The following is a 17361-nucleotide window of genomic DNA, read 5'->3' as shown; positions in this document are numbered from 1 at the left end:
AAGAATTGGTTAAACTACCAAGTGGAAGAGGGGAGGCAAGGAGCTCAGGCCGCGGCGCGTCCCACCACCTCCTCCTCCGCCCGACACGGCCCCTTTAAGACGGAAGCCGCCGTCGCAGATTGAAGGGGGAAGGGAGGGGAAAGCGGGAAAGACGGAACCACATTGTACTGGCTCAGAGGGGGAACCAGAAAGAAAAGCAAAAATCTCTCCGCTTTCCCAGTTTATGTACGTGTACGAACAGAGAAAACAAGAACAAACAGGCTACCCGAGTAAGAAAACTGCCTTACGAGGAAATTCAAACTGTTGAAATCTTTTTCCTTGATTGGCCCCTTCTGAGACCCACCTCTTTGCGTCTCGCCTTGAGTTCTCCCGGGTGTAAACAGTCCATTGAATTAAGCGCTCCAGAGCCCAGCGGACCGACCCAAGTCCCCAAAGGCCGCGGGTGGGGGGCCAGGTTTAAAAGTTTGGCTTCTCTGAGCGCTGTAAGCCGAGGACCCCACTGCCCAGCCCAAGCGCCGAGGGAGGGCGGGTAGCTCCGTCGTCCGCGTCTGCCTTCCCTCCGCGGACTGCGCCCTTACCTGGCTGGCGCCCCTCCACTTCCGGGCGGTCCGTTTTCCCCCTAAAGTCCCGGCCTGGGGATGGTCTGTTCCGGACCCGGGCTGCCTCCGGGACCGGGTGGCGCGGGAGGAGGCGGCCCGTGTCGGGCGTGTGCTGGATCCTGCTGCTGTGCCGGTGATGGCAGCGGCGCTCGCGGGGGAGGCCCAGGCTTCCAGGCTCCCGTGGCTCTCCACGTGTTCGCGCCAGCTGAGCCCTTTACATAACCTCTTTATATAAGCTGCACCTCCCGCCGGCGCTCGGGCCAGCGGAGACTCCTGGTGGCCCATCCCCCGGGAGGCCAGCCGAGCACTGCGCCGCCGGGGTCCTGCCAAGGTCGACAGAGCAGCCGCAGCCGGCGCACCCGGCACGCCGCGCCGGGGCCCAATCACCGGCGAGAACACCCAGCCTACAAAAAATAGGCGCCAAATTCCCGCGATCCGCTGCGGCTTCCCGGGTCTCTGCTGCTGCCTGCGCACCTCAACCTCTTGTCTGATCTGCGTTTAGACCACAGCACGCAGTAGGAGCCTATAAATACTGATTTGATGATTGGATTAGTCGGTTTGATTGATTCATAGCTCGGGCCTGGGAACCGGATAGAGTGGATTCGAATTTCGACCCTCTCTGGTACTAGCCCAGTGATCTTGAGGAAATCATTGCTCCAGACTAATGTTCCATTTTCCCTGCAAAATATGTAGAATAAGTCTTAATTCCTAGGAGTGATGTCACCAAATTATTTATAAAAGTCACCTACCGCACACTGTGTGTACACATATTGGCTAGTTGGGTTCCTGGCTTAGTTAATGCTCAAACTAAAGCTCCACTTAGGCATGGATTTTTAAATATTTTGTTCATTGCCTTGTACCCCAATGCCTAGGAGCTCCCCAGTATTTGGTAACTGGATCTACAGATACTCCTCAAACACCTTTAATACAGTAGGCACCATTTTAAGTCGCCAGGGGGGAAGAGTAGTGAACAAGACAAGTTTAGGTTCTGTGCTCCTGGAGGAGACAAACCACATCAGCCTTAGTTAGGTCTTTGTTTCTCATCTGTAAGTTGGGGACAACAGTTGGAGGACTCACAAAGGTTATACAGTTAAAGCACTTAAAACAGGACAGGGTCTTGCACACAATAAATGCCAAGTGTTATTAAATAAATGCACAGGATAATTTTTGCCAGTGTGATGGAGAAAAAGAGTGCCTGGGAATTGGGGACATGCCATTATTGATAGTGTGGTCACTGAAAGCCTCTGTAACATTCTTAGGGATGGAAGTTCATATTTAGACAAATTGTGACAATAGTAAAGAATCATATATTTTTCTATCATAATAACAAATGGTTCCATTTTGCTACATTAGCAATCATATTCTCTCATGCCTATATATATGCATTTGTATTACATATAATTTGTACATATCCTTGTTCTCTTATTTTCTTTTGCTTTCTTTTTTTTTTTTTTGAGAGGTTTTTGCTATAGGGTGCGTGCGCTCGCTGGAAAGACAGAGACAGAGAAACACAAAGCGAGAAATCCCCCCTCGGGGGGATGGCCACGTCGCAATCCCTTCTCCTCCATTCTCCTCACGGAATCTTGGGCACGCACACACATGCCCCTGGCGTGAATTTAAGCCACCAGGTCCAGGACTTGAACGGTGGTCAACTACATGGGAGTCCAGCAACATAGCCATTACGCTAACTGCTGGTCCCTCTTATTTTCTCATACTGTTCCTTTATCCCTAAATATGTCTGTATCCCCTAAGAAAAAGACATTTTCTTGCATAATCTCAGCATGATGATCAAAATTAGGAATTTCAACAGTGGTGCAATTCTTTTATTTATTAATGCATTGTCCACTTTTACAGCTTGCCAGTTGTCCCAATAACGTTCTTTTTTTTTTTTTTTTTTTTTGGAGTGGTTTTCATAGGGCGCATGCACTTGCCAGACAGACAGAGAGACAGAAAGCGAGAAATCACCCCCCAGGGGGTATGGGCACGCCGCAATCCCTTCTCCTCCATTCTCCTCTCAGGATCTTGGGTACGCACACACACGCGCCCAGCATGAGTTTTAAGCCACCGGGGCCTGACGCGAACCGCGGTCGACTACATGGGAGTCCAGCGACATAGCCATTACGCCAACTGCTGGTCCCCCAATAACGTTCTTTATAGCTATTCCACAGGATCCAGTTCAGGATCACATGTTGCATTTAGTTGTCATGTTTCTTTCCTTTCCTTTTATGGGGAAAGACACTCTTTGTCTTTCATGACCTTGACATTCTTGAAGAGTACTGGGAAGGGTTTTTTTTTTGTAGGCTGTCCCTAAATTTTGATGTGTTTGATATTTTTCTCATGATTACATTGGGAGTATGTTTTTTTTTTCTGCTTCTTAGACTTAATTTTATTCCACCTTTTAAAACTCTCTATGTAATAATTCTTCAAATATTTTTTTCCTTTTTTAAAATTTTTTTCCTTTTATTATTATTTTTTTCATTTCATTTTCTTCCATACAATCAATCACATTATTATTTGTCTTACAAAATGGATATTTAAACAGGTGAATATTTCTCCCTAGTACTGTTGATAAAACTACGAAATATCTTCAACAGATAATATCACACCTCTTTGTGCCATTAATGCTTTGGAGAGTATGCTTTTTTAAAAACAAGAATACAGTAGTTCCCCCTGAGCCCAAATGTGAGTTACCTGTAGTCAACCAAGATCCAAACATAAATGAGTATAGTAAAATAAGGTATTTTGAGAGACCTTTCAAATAACTTGGGTTACAGTGCAATGTACCGTAATTATTACTATTGTTAATCTCTTACTACACCTAATTTATAAATGAACCTTTATCATAGTATTTATGTATAGGAAAAATACAGTATACACAGGCTTCAGTACTATCCATGATTTCAGCATCTACTGGGGAACTTAGAATGTATGCCCCATGGATAAGAGAGGGGTCTGCTCTTACAGAAAAGAAGTGTCAGGGCCAGTAGGGGGTGTGGTGGTTAAGGTGCTTGATTCCCACATGGCTGACTGCAGTCATACATGTCAAGCCACTCCCAGTGGCTTGAAAATCACAACACATAAAGGAATAAATAGACAAACAAATAAATGTTAAAAAGAAAAAAAAAGCATCAGTACCTTCTATCCGGAGACGCGTTGTTTGTCCCATGGTTGGTGATGTTAATGTCTATCACTTGGTTGAGGTGGTGTCTGCCAAAGTAGTCTATCAAAAAGTTGCGTTTTTTCCCTTTGTAACTATTGTGTATCCTGTGGGAAGATATTTTGAAATTATTTAAATATCTTGTTATTCATCAGACTCCCACCCAGTGGTTTTAGAATTCATTGATGATTCTTGCTTGAAACATTATTGTAATGGCTGTAAAATGATGATTGGAAGGCTTTTGTATTTGTTTATGAGGGCAGCTGTAGCTAACTGGGTGGCTTATGCAACAGAAATTTATTCTCTAATGTCTGTCATTTGAAATTAGGGCCCATCCTGACAACCTTATTTTAACACACACTTGTTTAAAGACTATCTACAAACAAGGTCACTCACATCATTTTTTTTTTTAAGTTTATTTTTTTCATAATTGAGAGATACAATGAGAAAGAGACAGAAACAAGGAGATAGAGAGCATCCCAAACAAGGTCTTCATAATGCAATTTACCTCTGCCCCAGCCAGCGCCAGATTATGGGCACACACTGACCCCTGGTCTTTTAGGTGGCCTCCAGCATTGCAACGCATACATAGGGAAGTCTCTGGAAGCAAACCCAGAACTTTCACATGTGAGTCAACCTCATAGAGTGTAGTGTTTTATGGCTGTACATTGTCTGGCACCCTTTTAAATTTTTTTTAATTTTTAAAGAATTATTTAATTTTAATTTTATTCATTGTCATTATTATTTTTTTTTAAGTTAACCAGAGAGAAATAGAGAGAGAGAAGGAAAGTGAGAAAGCAAGCTGCCAGGTCTGGGACTTGAACTGTTGTTAGCCATGTGGGAGCCCAGCTGCCCTAACCACCGCCAACTGCTGGCCTCTTTTAAGTTTATTTTTATTTTTTGTTGTAGGTCATGTGCACTTGTCAGAGAGAGACAGATAGTAAAAATGAGAAATCACACCCCAAGTGGATGGCCACACCAACAGGCCCTTATCTTCCGTTTTCCTCTTGTGATTTAGGACACGCCCACACACATGCCTGGCATACTTTCCAAGCTGCTGCGTTGGGGACTCAAACTGTATAGTCTGCCATGTGGGATCCAGTGCCTTAAATGCCCTGCCACCTGACTGGCCCTCCATTTTTTTTAAAAAAACTCTTCCTTCTTTCCTTTCATGATAGATTCAGAGAGACAAGCACCTCAACAGGGTCTCTCACTGTGATTCTCTCCCCTGCCTTCTCAGCCAGCTACCATCACATCACGTGGTGTGTCCAGGTCAACCTGGGAACTGGCCCCTGGCCTTTCGGATGGCCTCCAGCATTCCACTACTGCTGCACTACCAAACTGGGCCCCAATATGATCACATTCAAAGGTCCTGGGCATTGACATGAATTCTGGAAGACACAATTCAGTCCCTAATAACCTCTTTGGAATATGACATTTGACCTAAGACCTGAATGTCAGGAAGTCACCTACATTAAAACTAGTGGAAAAGCATTCCGGAAAGAGGGAACAGTAAGTAGGAAAGTTGTGAATGGGAACAAGCTTTTTCTTTTTTTTTTTTTTTTAAAGGTTTTTGCCGTAGGGCGCATGCATTCGCTAGAGAGAGACAGTGAGAGGGAAAGTGAGATGTTAAACTTTGCCATTTAATGAATATAAAATGGTGCTGCCACTTTGGGAAAAAAAACAACTTAGTAATTTCTTGTAAGATTCAATATGGTGGGACCAGCAGTTGATGTAATGGCTATGTCACTGGACTCACATGTAGTTGATCACAGTTTGAGTCCCTGACCCAGTGGCTTAAACTCACATCGGGCATGTGTGCGTGCGTGCCCAAGATCCCGAGAAGAGAATGGAGGAAAAGGGATTGCGGTGTGGCCATTCCCCCTGGGGGGTGATTTCTCTCTTTCTGTCTTTCTGTCTCTCTCTGACTTTGTGGCAAGCGCACACACCCTATAGTAAAAACCTCCCCCCCCCCAACAAAAAGATTCAATATACATCTTCCCTATGGCCCAGAAATTCCACATCTAGGTATTTACTCAAGACAAATGAAAACTTATTCACATGTAGACTTATGTAGAAATGTTCAGAGTGGCTTTTCCAATGAGCATCCCAAGCTGGAATGTACTCCAAAGTTGGCCAACAAATGAACAGATAAACAAATTCTGGTATTCCCATACAGCGAAATGCTACTCAGGAAAAAATAAGGAATAAGATATTGGTACAACAGCATGAATGAATCAAAATAATTATGCCGAGTGAAAGAAACAGGCACAGGAGAGTACCTACTGGATGAGTCTAGATACAGTTTCTGAAAATGCAAACCAATTTAGAGTGACAGAAAGCAGATCAGTTATTGTGGTGGGGAGGAAAGAATGGAAAAGAAAGGGATGCGAGGAAACTGGGGTGATCGATAGGTTCATTATCTTGACTCTGGTGATAGTTTCAAAGGAGTAATACATTAAAACCCTTGCAGTTGTTGACGTTAAATTAGGTGCAGTTTATGTACATCCATTTTACAGTTTCACCTCAGTAATGCCGCAAGAAAATGAGGAAGTAAAGAGTACATACTGTATGATTCCATTAATGTCAAGTTTAGCAACAATGGCTCGTGATGGCAAAAATCAGTGATTGTTTCTAGGGTAGGAATTGTCTGCTATGGGACACAAAGGAATTTTTGGATGGAATTCTATTCTGTGTACATTATACCACAATAAATTTCAATTAAAAGATGAAAATTGTACCCAAACCCTAGAGCCACATACACTTGTGTCTCTGCTTAGAGATTTCTTTCTTTTTTTTTTAAAGGGGCTTTTGTCTTAGGGTACATACCCTTGTAGGAGAGAGACAGACATAGACAGTGAAAACTCAACACCTCCTCCCCCTGTGGCAGGAGGATGGCCATACAATAATCCCTTCTCCTCCTGGGATCTTGGGCACGTATGCACACATGCCTGGTGTGATTTTTCAAGCCACTGGGTTTAGGACTTGAACCGTGGTTGGCCATGTGGGTGTCTAGTGACAAAACCACTATGCCATCTGTTGGCCCTGAGGTTTCTGAGGACAAAAGACTGCACTGTGCAGCCTGGCCCCAATCCCACCCTCGCTGGCTCCAGAGGTCGGATAAGGCCAGTGGAGCCTCTGCCGCACTAGTGTCCCCACCTGAATTGTGAGACAAATTGGATCTGAAGTTCTGGGAGCACCACAAGGAGTGTGAATCCCTTTGTATGCTGTTAGAGGACAGACTCTGGGATAAATCACTGAGGGCTTGACTGACCTTTTAGTCTTTATGTTTTGCTTAAATTTTGGAAGTAATCTGTACTTAGTTTCTTTCTTTTTTTTTTAGAAGTTTTTGCTATAGGGCATGTGCGCTCACCAGAAAGACAGAGAGAGACAGAAAGTGAGAAATCACCCCCCAGGGGGTATGGCCACACCGCAGTCCCTTCTCCTCCATTCTCCTCTCGGGATCTTGGGCACGCACGCACACGCGCCTGGCGTGAGTTTTAAGCCACTGGGTCTGGGACGTGAACTGCAGTCGACTACGTGGGAGTCCAGCGACATAGCCATTACGCTAATTGCTGGTCCCAGTAACCTGTACTTCTTATTGTGACTAGTTTATTGAAATTTCTATCTGCCAGGTACAGGGATTAACAAGGAATTCTTATGACAGTCCTGTGCAGTAGTTCTTAGAATTAGGCCCAATTTATAGGTGGGGAAACTTGAGGGCCACGCTTACACAGGTTGGAAGGCACTAGACTCTTCAACTCCCTAACCCAGCTCAGCCCCTCCCCAAGGTGGTAAGCAGTGCAGACATTGACAACAAACCCTCTTCTATACCTTTCCCTGTTGGTAAGATAAACCTGTCTCCATATCCCTCATGCCAGACAAGTGATTTGAAAATATTCTCCAAATGAAGGTGGTTACACCACAGACTCCTCCATTTCTCCATTCTGTTGGTAGGTGGGACACACATACACACACACACCTGGCATGTTTTACTAGAAACTGGGGCTGAGATTCAAGAAGTGGTTGGCCACGTGGATCCAGCCCCCTTAACCACCAGGCCACGGGCAAACCTAATGCTCAGTATTTACTGATAGAAGAAGTAAGGAAAAGGGAAGAGCAGCATGAGGTCTTGGACACAGAAGGAAGCCCTGTATCTACTGAGTGCCTATTTATGGTGTGCAGAGGCCACATGTAGTGTCAGCCCCCTGCTGTGCCTCTACACACAAAAAAACCACTCAGATATTCAGATACTGGCTGAATAAGGCAATGGCTACACTAATCATAAAAAAAAAATTAAATTCATTTTGTTTTTAGCACATAAGCCTTACTTATGTGCTAGGCAATTTTAGAGCCAACGTTTGGGAATGATCCAGATAAAACTCCGTGCCTGCCTTTGAGGAGCTACCTTTGAAGACTTCCTGGAATGATGCGATCCCACGTAACATTAGGTCTCTGAAGGACCATCTGGCAGGCAAAGGGATAGCGAGGACTGGGTAGGGTAGGTGCGATTTTAGAATGGATGGTTTGGGGAAGACTCTCAAAGGAGATTGCCATGGAGCATTGTGTTTGGGATAGGAATCACCTCCTATGAGGCACAAGGGGATTTTCTTGTAAGCCAAGTATATGCCTACGGGAGGAACAGTCCATGTCGTGGGGGAAGAGCAGATGCAAAGGCCCTGAATTGGTAGGGAGCATGTAAGGGGCCCATGTGGCTGGAGCTAAATGAATGGGGAAGAACAGTGGGACATAAGGAGAGAGCGGTGGTGGGACCCCATGAGATAGCGATTAGGGGGCTACGATGAGGGACTTTACACTTTGTTCCAATTCATTCTGTTGCTAATAACAGAAAATATCTGAGTCTGCTTAATTGAAGAGAATAGAATTTTATTCAGGTCACAGTTTGGAGGCCCAAGGCCCATGGGTCACATCTGGTATAGTCTTCTAGCTGTATCACAACATGGCGGAGGACAGGGGAGCATGGATCTGTGTCTGTCTGTCTTACTCCCTCTGCTTACAATCCCACCAGGAGTCAGTCTTCATTATTCTGCCCTGATGACTTTAATTCTAATCTCCTCCCAAAGGTCCCACCTTTCAACACCTTAGTTGATTAAGTTTTCACCCTCTTAATCCAGTCACAACTGAATCTCTCTCTCTTTTTTTTTTTTTTTTTTGAGAGGTTTATGCTATAGGGTGCATGTGCTAGCCAGAAAGATAGAGAGAGCTAGAGAGACAGAAAGTGAGCAATCACTCCCCAGGGAGGAAGGCCACACCGCAATCCCTTGTCCTCCATTCCCCTCTTGAGATCTTGGGCATGCACGCACACACGCCCAGCATGAGTTTAAGCCACTGGGTTTGGGACTCGAACTGTGGTCAAGTACATGGGAGTCCAGCAACATAGCCATTACGTCAACTGCTGGTCCCCAAACCATAGCAAATTTATTGAGCATTTACTATACACCAAGCACCATGGAAAGTATTGCTCTCCCTTCACAGATGAGGGAGCTGAGGCTCAGGTTATTAGATTGAGAACTGCCCTTGAGTGAAATGGTAGAAAGGTGAGGCTAGGGCTAGTAAGCCAAGTGCCTTCCCCATCCCCACACTTCTGGGGGCCAAGGACACCCAAGGGGCAGTCAGCTGGCAGATGGTTCCATGGGAGAGCAGTGGTTCTGGGCTGGTAGGGGAAGGCGAAGTGGAGTGGAGGAGTGAGAAAGGGAGGGGCACCAGGAGAGGGAGCTGTGACTGCTCTTGGGGCAGGGTAAGAGATTGGAGAGAGAGCTAGGGGCTAAGCATTAGGGTTGGAGGTGGTGGGTGGTTATGCTGGTCATAGTGGTGGGAGGTGACATGGGAGGGAGGAGGGAGACTGTTACAGGGACATAGGAAGAGGACTACAGAGGGGTGTGGAGGTGCTGGAGATGAGATACTTGAGCACAGGATACTGGGAAGACCGGGGGAAGACTGCGGCCAACTTAGAGTGCTCCCCTGAATGAAGGAGTGGCTTTCGGAAGGCTCCAGAAGGCCTTCTTGGAAGGCTTAAGAAAACCTGGAGCTTGACCCATTGTCTGACGTGCCACTCATGATGACTCTATGTGAGAAAGACTGTTCTTGTCCCCATTTTACAAATGGAAAGACTGAGGCTTGGAAGTTGTTACATCGTGAATGAGTCGAATACCCGGGATTATGGTCCCTAGCTGCCTTAGGTTTGGGTATCCATGCTCTTAACTGTTACACTAAAGGTTTTTTGTTTGTTTGTTTGTCTGAGGGGGAGAGGTTTTTGCTATAGGGCAAGCGTATGTGCCAGAAAGACAGAGACAGAAAGCGAGATATCACCCCCCCCCAGGGGGAATGGCCACACCACAGTCTTTTCCCCATTCTCCTCTCAGGATCACTGGGCATGCACGCACACGCCCAGCATGAGTTTAAACCACCGGGTCTGGGACTCTAACTGTGGTCGACTGCGTGGGAGTCCAGCGACATAGCCATCACGCCAACTGCTGGTCCCAAAGTTTGAGTGCCTGTTAAATATCACCTGAAGGGGGTTAAGTCCTAGAGTTCCCCATCCCCCTGCACAGTCCCCTTCCCCTACCTACAGTGCTAATTCAGTAAGTCTGGGCTAGGGCTTGATAAGGAGCGTTTCTGGCTAGATCCCAAGTGATGTTGATGCTGACGTTGCTGTCAGGGGAGCACACTGGGATTACACGCTCCTGTTCCCAGACCCAGCACAAAGCTGAGACAGTTGTAGAGAATGTGAGTTCTGGCAGGGGACTGGGAACGAATTGAAGCCGTTATGTAGGAAACTAAGCAAGTAAGACATGACGTGATTATTAAAACCCAGGAACAAAACCAATTTATAACAAAACCATTGTAATCATTATAAACTAGAACGCTCAGCTGGAAATAATAGTACATTGTCATTATAATGTAAAACAGCACATTGATTTAATCCAATTATGATATGATTATTTTGAGAAAATCAAAGGGGAAATGTGTGCATGTGTGTATGTGTGTGTAAAGAGAAAGACTGAGGCAGAGAGGCAGAGACAGAGACAGAAAGAGGGAGAACACCAGATCCTTGTCTCCTGTAGCTGTGAGTTAATAGAAAAAGTATAAGATTTTAAAAACCAGGAAGTGATATCTTAATCAAGTCTGGAAAGGTAACTACAGAATTCAAGTTCTTGCTTCTGGGATGGGATTGGAGGTAGGATAGGGGATTTTTGTTATCAACTTGGAGGTAGTATCTAACTTGCAGTAGTATCTGACTCTTAAACATCACGTATATGTATTACTTGGATTGAAATTGAAATTAAAAATTAAAGCGGGCATATGCTTTAGCCATAAGTGAAACACTCTGTCAGTTGGTGGCGCTGTTCAGCTTCCAGCCAGGCACTCCACCTGTTGTCCTGCCGTACTAACTGCACCTGAGGGCTACCAGTAGTTCCCTTCTCACACTCCGGGCAGGACACCGAATTAGAGACTTGCAGCCAGCCAGACTCAACATGAGAGGGCTCCTTGTCTATTAAGAAAGGATCCCAGAGACAGAACACAAATGGAGATACAGTCATCCTCTCTCCAAAACGGAATGGCTGGTTCTGATTTCACATGTTCTTCCTATTGGACACTGAAAAGGCTGAGAAATTCCAACATTTCTTCCTTCCCCATCTGAGATAGCATAAGCATTCATTGTCGGGCTGTGAATCTGGATATTTGCTGCAGAAAGCTGATTACCAAGTTCTTCAGAGTGGTTTATGATTTTTGGAAGGTAAAGGACTACAGTGCAGAATTTGCAAGACAAAGTCCTTAATTCTGTAGCCACTGGGACATTCAAAATAAGTTACTGGGAAGTCTGGTTGAAATATACACAACCGTGAGGCAACGAAGTACATTTAATCAAAGGGTAAAGTGATATAGCATTTCAGAAAGGCAACTTGATAACTCATTGTTTATTAATATATTTAAAAATTTATACTCTCTGATCCAACTATTTCTTTTTTAGGAATTTATCCTATAGAAATACCCAAGTGTAGAAGTATATATGTGCAACAAAGATTTTTACTGTGGCTATTTTTTAAAAAATAATTATTTTTATTTAACTTTACTTATTTATGTTTGACCAGAGAGGGACAGAGCAAGCGAGAGAGAGTGAGAGAGAGCGCAAGATAGCAAGCTGCCAGGTCCGGGACTCAAACCACGACTGGCCGTGTGTGAGTCCAGTGCCCTTAACCACCATGCCACCTGCTGGCCCCTATTGTGGCTATTTGTAATAATAAAATATTAGAAACACCCAAGTGCCAAAGCAGGAGATTGCTTACAAACATCTAAATACACTACAGCTATCAAAAAGAAGGAATTAGGGGGTTGGCCCTGTAGCCTAGTACTTAAAGGAACTGGATCCCATATGGCTGTCTATGGTTTGAATCCTGGTTTTAAAAACTCACTAGGTGCATTTGCATGCATGCCCCAAATCCCAACATGATGGAGAAATGTTGAAGGGATAGTGGTGTGACCATAGGTCACTGGGGAGGGGGGTGCTTTCTATTTCTCCATATCTCTTTGTCTTTTTGATGACAGCATGTATCCTCTGGCAATTAAAGTTTTTTTTTTTTTTTTTTTTTCGAAGTTTTTTTTTTTTTTTTGCAGAAGTTTTTGCTATAGAGCACATGCGCTCGCCAGAAAGACAGAGTAGAGAGACAGAAAGCGAGAAATCACCCCCCAGGGGGGATGGCCACGCCGCAATCCTTTCTCCATTCTCCTCTCAGGGTTCTGGGCACACATGCACACGTGCCCAGTGTGAGTTTAAGCCACTGGGTCCAGGCCTTGAACCACGGTTGACTACATGGGAGCCCAGCGACATAGGCATTATGCCAACTGCTGGTCCCTAAAGATTATTTAAAGAAGAAGGAATTTGAGCTATGGAGAATGGGCCCACGTGTGGTATCTTTTGTCCCAGCTGCTAGAAGGGGTCTTCAGTTTCTAGAAGAGCTAAAGTGTCTTTGAACTAAGTGGGGAAAGAGCTGGGTGTGACTTTTGCCCTGTGCTAGAGGCCATAGCCTTGAATGGGATGATAGCACCCCTATTGGGCCATCTGGTGCTGACCCACCTACCAGTAGTCATCTTTAGCATGGCCTCGTGGGCTGCTGTCAGTGTGGTCTAGGTGGAGATGCCTGTAGTGGTGAAAGACCTTCCAGAAGTTTGGAACCCTCTCCACAACCCGCTCTTTGTGCTATGGCTCTGGGGAACCTAGATTTCCTTGTAGTGACCCTGTGGAGGTAGCTGGTCCTCAGCAAGGCAATAGGGTCCCCATCCAGGTGGCACAGGCACTGAGCATGGTGGGCACAGCCCTGCAAGCTCCTCTGCAGCCCCATGTGGCCCCAGTGGCAGACTACTCCAGCCTGTGGCTTTGTGAATGCTGGCCTTGGTGCTAGTGCTGACCTGCTGTGTCTTTGATGTCACTTTCCTGCTTTCCCTGACCACCTGCCACCTTCCTCCTTGGGAGGCTAAAGCCTCAGCATCTTGTTACCCTGTGTGCTTGCCCTAGTGCTGGGTGTGGCCACCAGCCCCCACTAACACAGCCTTAGGTTCCCCTGATTGGTTTCCAGCTAGCACCTTCTGGGCACTGGCCATCTTCCTTGTCAGTTTGGCTGCTGCCTTTCAGGGTTGCTTGCTGTTGCTGTCACCACCATCTGTACCCACAGAGGGCTTGGGCCTGGCCTGCCTGTGGGAGTGTCAAGAGCAGGAGGAGGAGGAAGAGGCCTTACCTTTGCGGAAGTCTCTGAGTCAGGCAGGGGGGCATCACTGAGTCCAGACTCTGAGGCCTGTGGCTGCTGGACCTCTGGTTGTTATCAGTGTTCTGACCAATGAATGGCATGCTGCCTGCCGTGCAATGCTTCCAGCATAATTTTGTATGTGTCTATTTTTTTTGGAGAGGTTTTTTATTTTTGCTATAGGGCGCGCGTGCTCACCAGACAGACAGAGAGAGACAGTAAGCGAGAAATCACCCCCCATGGGGGATGGCCATTCTGCAATCCCTTCTCCTCCATTCTCCTCTCGGGATCTTGGGCACACACGCACAGGTGCCCGGCATGAGTTTAAGCCACCGGGTCTGGGACTCCAACTGCGGTTGGCTATGTGGGAGTCCAGCAACATAGCCATTATGCTAACTGCTGGTCCCCTTATGTGTCTATTTTGGGTATTGGTTTTTAAGGGCTTTTTTTTTTTCGTAGGTAGGTATGAAAAAATAAAACTCACGTATTAATAAAAGACCATGTACAGTAATAGGGAATGTGCCTCATTGCTCATTAGGTCAATGGGTACTTATTAAGCTCCTACTGTTTGCCAGATTTGGAACTGAGATGAGGAACTCATGGTATAGTGGTCTCCTCCGGCTCCATCACACTGAGATTTTGCTTTAGACTTTGGTTGGCCAGTAAGAGATGAGGCTGAGCCATAGATATTAATGCTCAGAGCATGCTTCTTGCAACTAATAGGAGCCAAGGTCTCTGCTGGGCCCTGAGCTTCATATGCTACCTTTCTCTCTCTCTTTTTTCCTGCAAGAGGGCAATGTACTCTCCAGAGAGAGACAGACAGAAGGAGAGGAGAAGGCATCCCCTTCCCACGAGGAATGATCACACCACAACCCTTTCTTCTCCATCTCTCTCTCCTTTTGGGATTTTAGGCATGTGCACACACTTACCTGGCATGTTTCTCAAGCTGCCAGGTCCAGGGCTTGAACTACGAAGTCAGCCATATGGTATCTGGCAGTCTTACTCATCATGCCACTGAGCCAGCCCAGCTACCTTTCTTTTTCTAAGGAAGTTTTTACTGGTTCAATGGATACTTGGGGGTTAAGCCCTATGTGTGAGTAGGGGATCTAAGGATGAGTTTGACAGTCTTACTATAGACTGGGGGGAAACTGCTGTGTTTACAAGCATTTAACAGTTTTTCCTGTAATTACTTTGGTAAAACTAATGAGATATCTATCATTTAAGAAGCATTTACCAGGCACTGTTTCAAACACTTATTACATATTCTAATTTATTGAATCCTTAACCCTGTGAAGTGCTATTACTTCTATTGTAGAGGCACAGAAAAGTTAGGCAACTTGCCTAAGATCACAACGCTAGGAAGTAGGAGACCAGAGGATCCCAATCCAGGGACGTGCTTAGAAGGGTACAAGGAAAAGCTCAATTTTACTGGAATGATCATAATGAGAATAGTATTAACCAAGATGATCGCTTCTGTCAAAAGGGATTTAAAGTGCTTCACAGGGGCCAGCAGGTGGCGTGGTGGCTAAAGGTGCTCGATCGACTCCCACATGGCCAAAGGCAATTCAGGTCCTGGACCTAAATGGCTTGCTTTCTCACTTTCCTTTCTCTCTCTCTCTCTCTCTCTCTTGGTCTCTCTGATCAAACTGGAAAATAATAACAACAATAATAAAGTTAAATAAAATAATTCTTTTAAGAAAATAAGAATAAAGTGCTTCACGTACCAGACTTTTTCTTTTTTCCTAGAGAGCTATTTTTGCTATAGGGCACGTACGTTCGCCTGAGAGACAGAGAGAAAGACAAAAAGTGTGAAATCACCCTCCGGGGGGGATGGCCATGCCGCAATCCCTTCTCCTTCATTCTCCTTTGGGGATCTTGGGCACGCACGTACACACACCCAATGTGAGTTTTAAGTTGCTGTGCTTGGGACTCAAATTGCAGTGGACTACGTACGAGTCCAGCAGCATAACCATTACCCCATTTGCTGGTCCAAAATATATCAGACATTTTAATACTGGGAGGTTCCAAACTTCAAGGTGACCCTTCTATTTTTCACAATAGCAAAAAAAAATTGGTGCATGGGGGGGGGGTTCACCTTGAATATATAAATCATTAAAGCTATAGATGAAGTAATCAAATATCTACATGCAACAATGAAGGCATTCTTTTAGGTATGCACACACACTTCAAAGATAATTTAGAAACACTGGTTTTTCCCTTCACTCTCCTATTTCACAAACCAATTTTATTCCTCCCTTCCCGAGCATCTTTGATCTCAGTATCTTTATTATCACTGGGGATGGTTTCTGCGTCACCCGGCTCACTTTCTGGGTCACATCATTTTCACTCTTCTCTAAATCGTGATCCAGCACCTTTTGAGCTTTTGTATGATTCTGTTGCTGAGATACTTCATCCTGGAAGTCCCAATTCAGTTCATCTTAGGACAGATCATCTCCCCGTGTCTTCTATAGGTTTATATTCATGATCACAACATCCTGACCTTTAACATACTGGTTTTTAAAGCCCTCTTTCACAAAACTTGCATCTTTATAAGGGATATGAGGTCAACCTCTAGTGCAATGATTTCCATCTGTGTTAAAAATTGCTTTTTTTTAAGCCATTTCCTTTAGGTAATTTCTTTTCTTTTCTTTTCTTTTCTTTTCTTTTCTTTTCTTTTCTTTTCTTTTCTTTTCTTTTCTTTTCTTTTCTTTTCTTTTCTTTTCTTTCTTTCTTTCCTTCTTCCTTCCTTTCTTTCTTTCTTTCTTTCTTTCTTTCTTTCTTTCTTTCTTTCTTTCTTTCTTTCTTTCTTTCTTTCTTTCTTTCTTTCTTTCTTTCTTTCTTTCAAGAGAGATTTTTGCTACAGGGCCTGTGCTCTCACTGGAGACACACAGACAGATAGACGGAAAAAGAAATCACCCCCAGGGGGGATGGCCACATGGCTATCCTTTCTCCTCTTGGGAATTTGGGCGTGCACGCACCTGTGCCCAATGTGAGTTTTAAGCCACCGGATCTGGGACTCAAACTGTGATCGAGTACGTTCAAGTCCAGTGACGTAACCATTACACCATCTGCTGGTCCCTCCTCTAGGGGACCTCTATAAATTGGCCTTCGCAAACAATACTTTATTATGTAAAATAAAGTCATTGAGAGAGTCTAGGGAATATGAAAAATTTTGTGAGCCTTTGTAAGAACTCAAATGTAAGGCAATTCTTTCTTCTGAGGGGTGACGTTTTTTGGAGAAAAGCACCCCATATGTGTGTAACCTCATTTATTAAACATGGCAGACTTGCTTGTACAGCTCTGTATGGTGGGCACTGTCCCTATTTAGCATGAGATAAGTCAAGACTCAGAAGGTGAGGTGACGTATGCAAAGTACCTTACAGGAGGCAGATTTGGGACATAACTTGAATGCAAGCCTGTCTGATCTTCCACTTCTACCTTCCCATTAAAGCAGTGAGAAAGTTTGGGGACTGAATGGTAACGGGATGCTCAGCAACGCTGGCTCACCTGAGAAGATTTTGGGTTCATGTTCACAGATTTCCTTGAACATGCTAGGTATGCACGTCCATGATCCACAGCTGGGGGTGGATTGTGGCTTAAGGACCCTGTTGGGGGTTCCTGTTTCTCTGTCTCATTCTCTCTCTTTTTCTCTGCCTTACTCATGGAAGAAAGAAATACACATTTTTTTTTTTAAACAGTGAGAAAATTACTAAATCACCTCCTAATTTAGATTGCTGGCTCTCTCTAAGTATGTGGGACTGTGTTGACAGAATGCTAATGCTGATTAATTTATTATTCTTTTACTGCCTTATGGTTGTATAGCTTTGTGCAGTATTTCATAAAG

This window comes from Tupaia chinensis, unplaced genomic scaffold, assembly GCF_000334495.1.
Source record: "Tupaia chinensis unplaced genomic scaffold, TupChi_1.0 Scaffold143574_1, whole genome shotgun sequence".
In the NCBI taxonomy this organism is placed as follows: domain Eukaryota; kingdom Metazoa; phylum Chordata; class Mammalia; order Scandentia; family Tupaiidae; genus Tupaia; species Tupaia belangeri.
The sequence above is the reverse complement of the archived record's forward strand: the minus strand, read 5'-3'. Positions refer to the sequence as shown.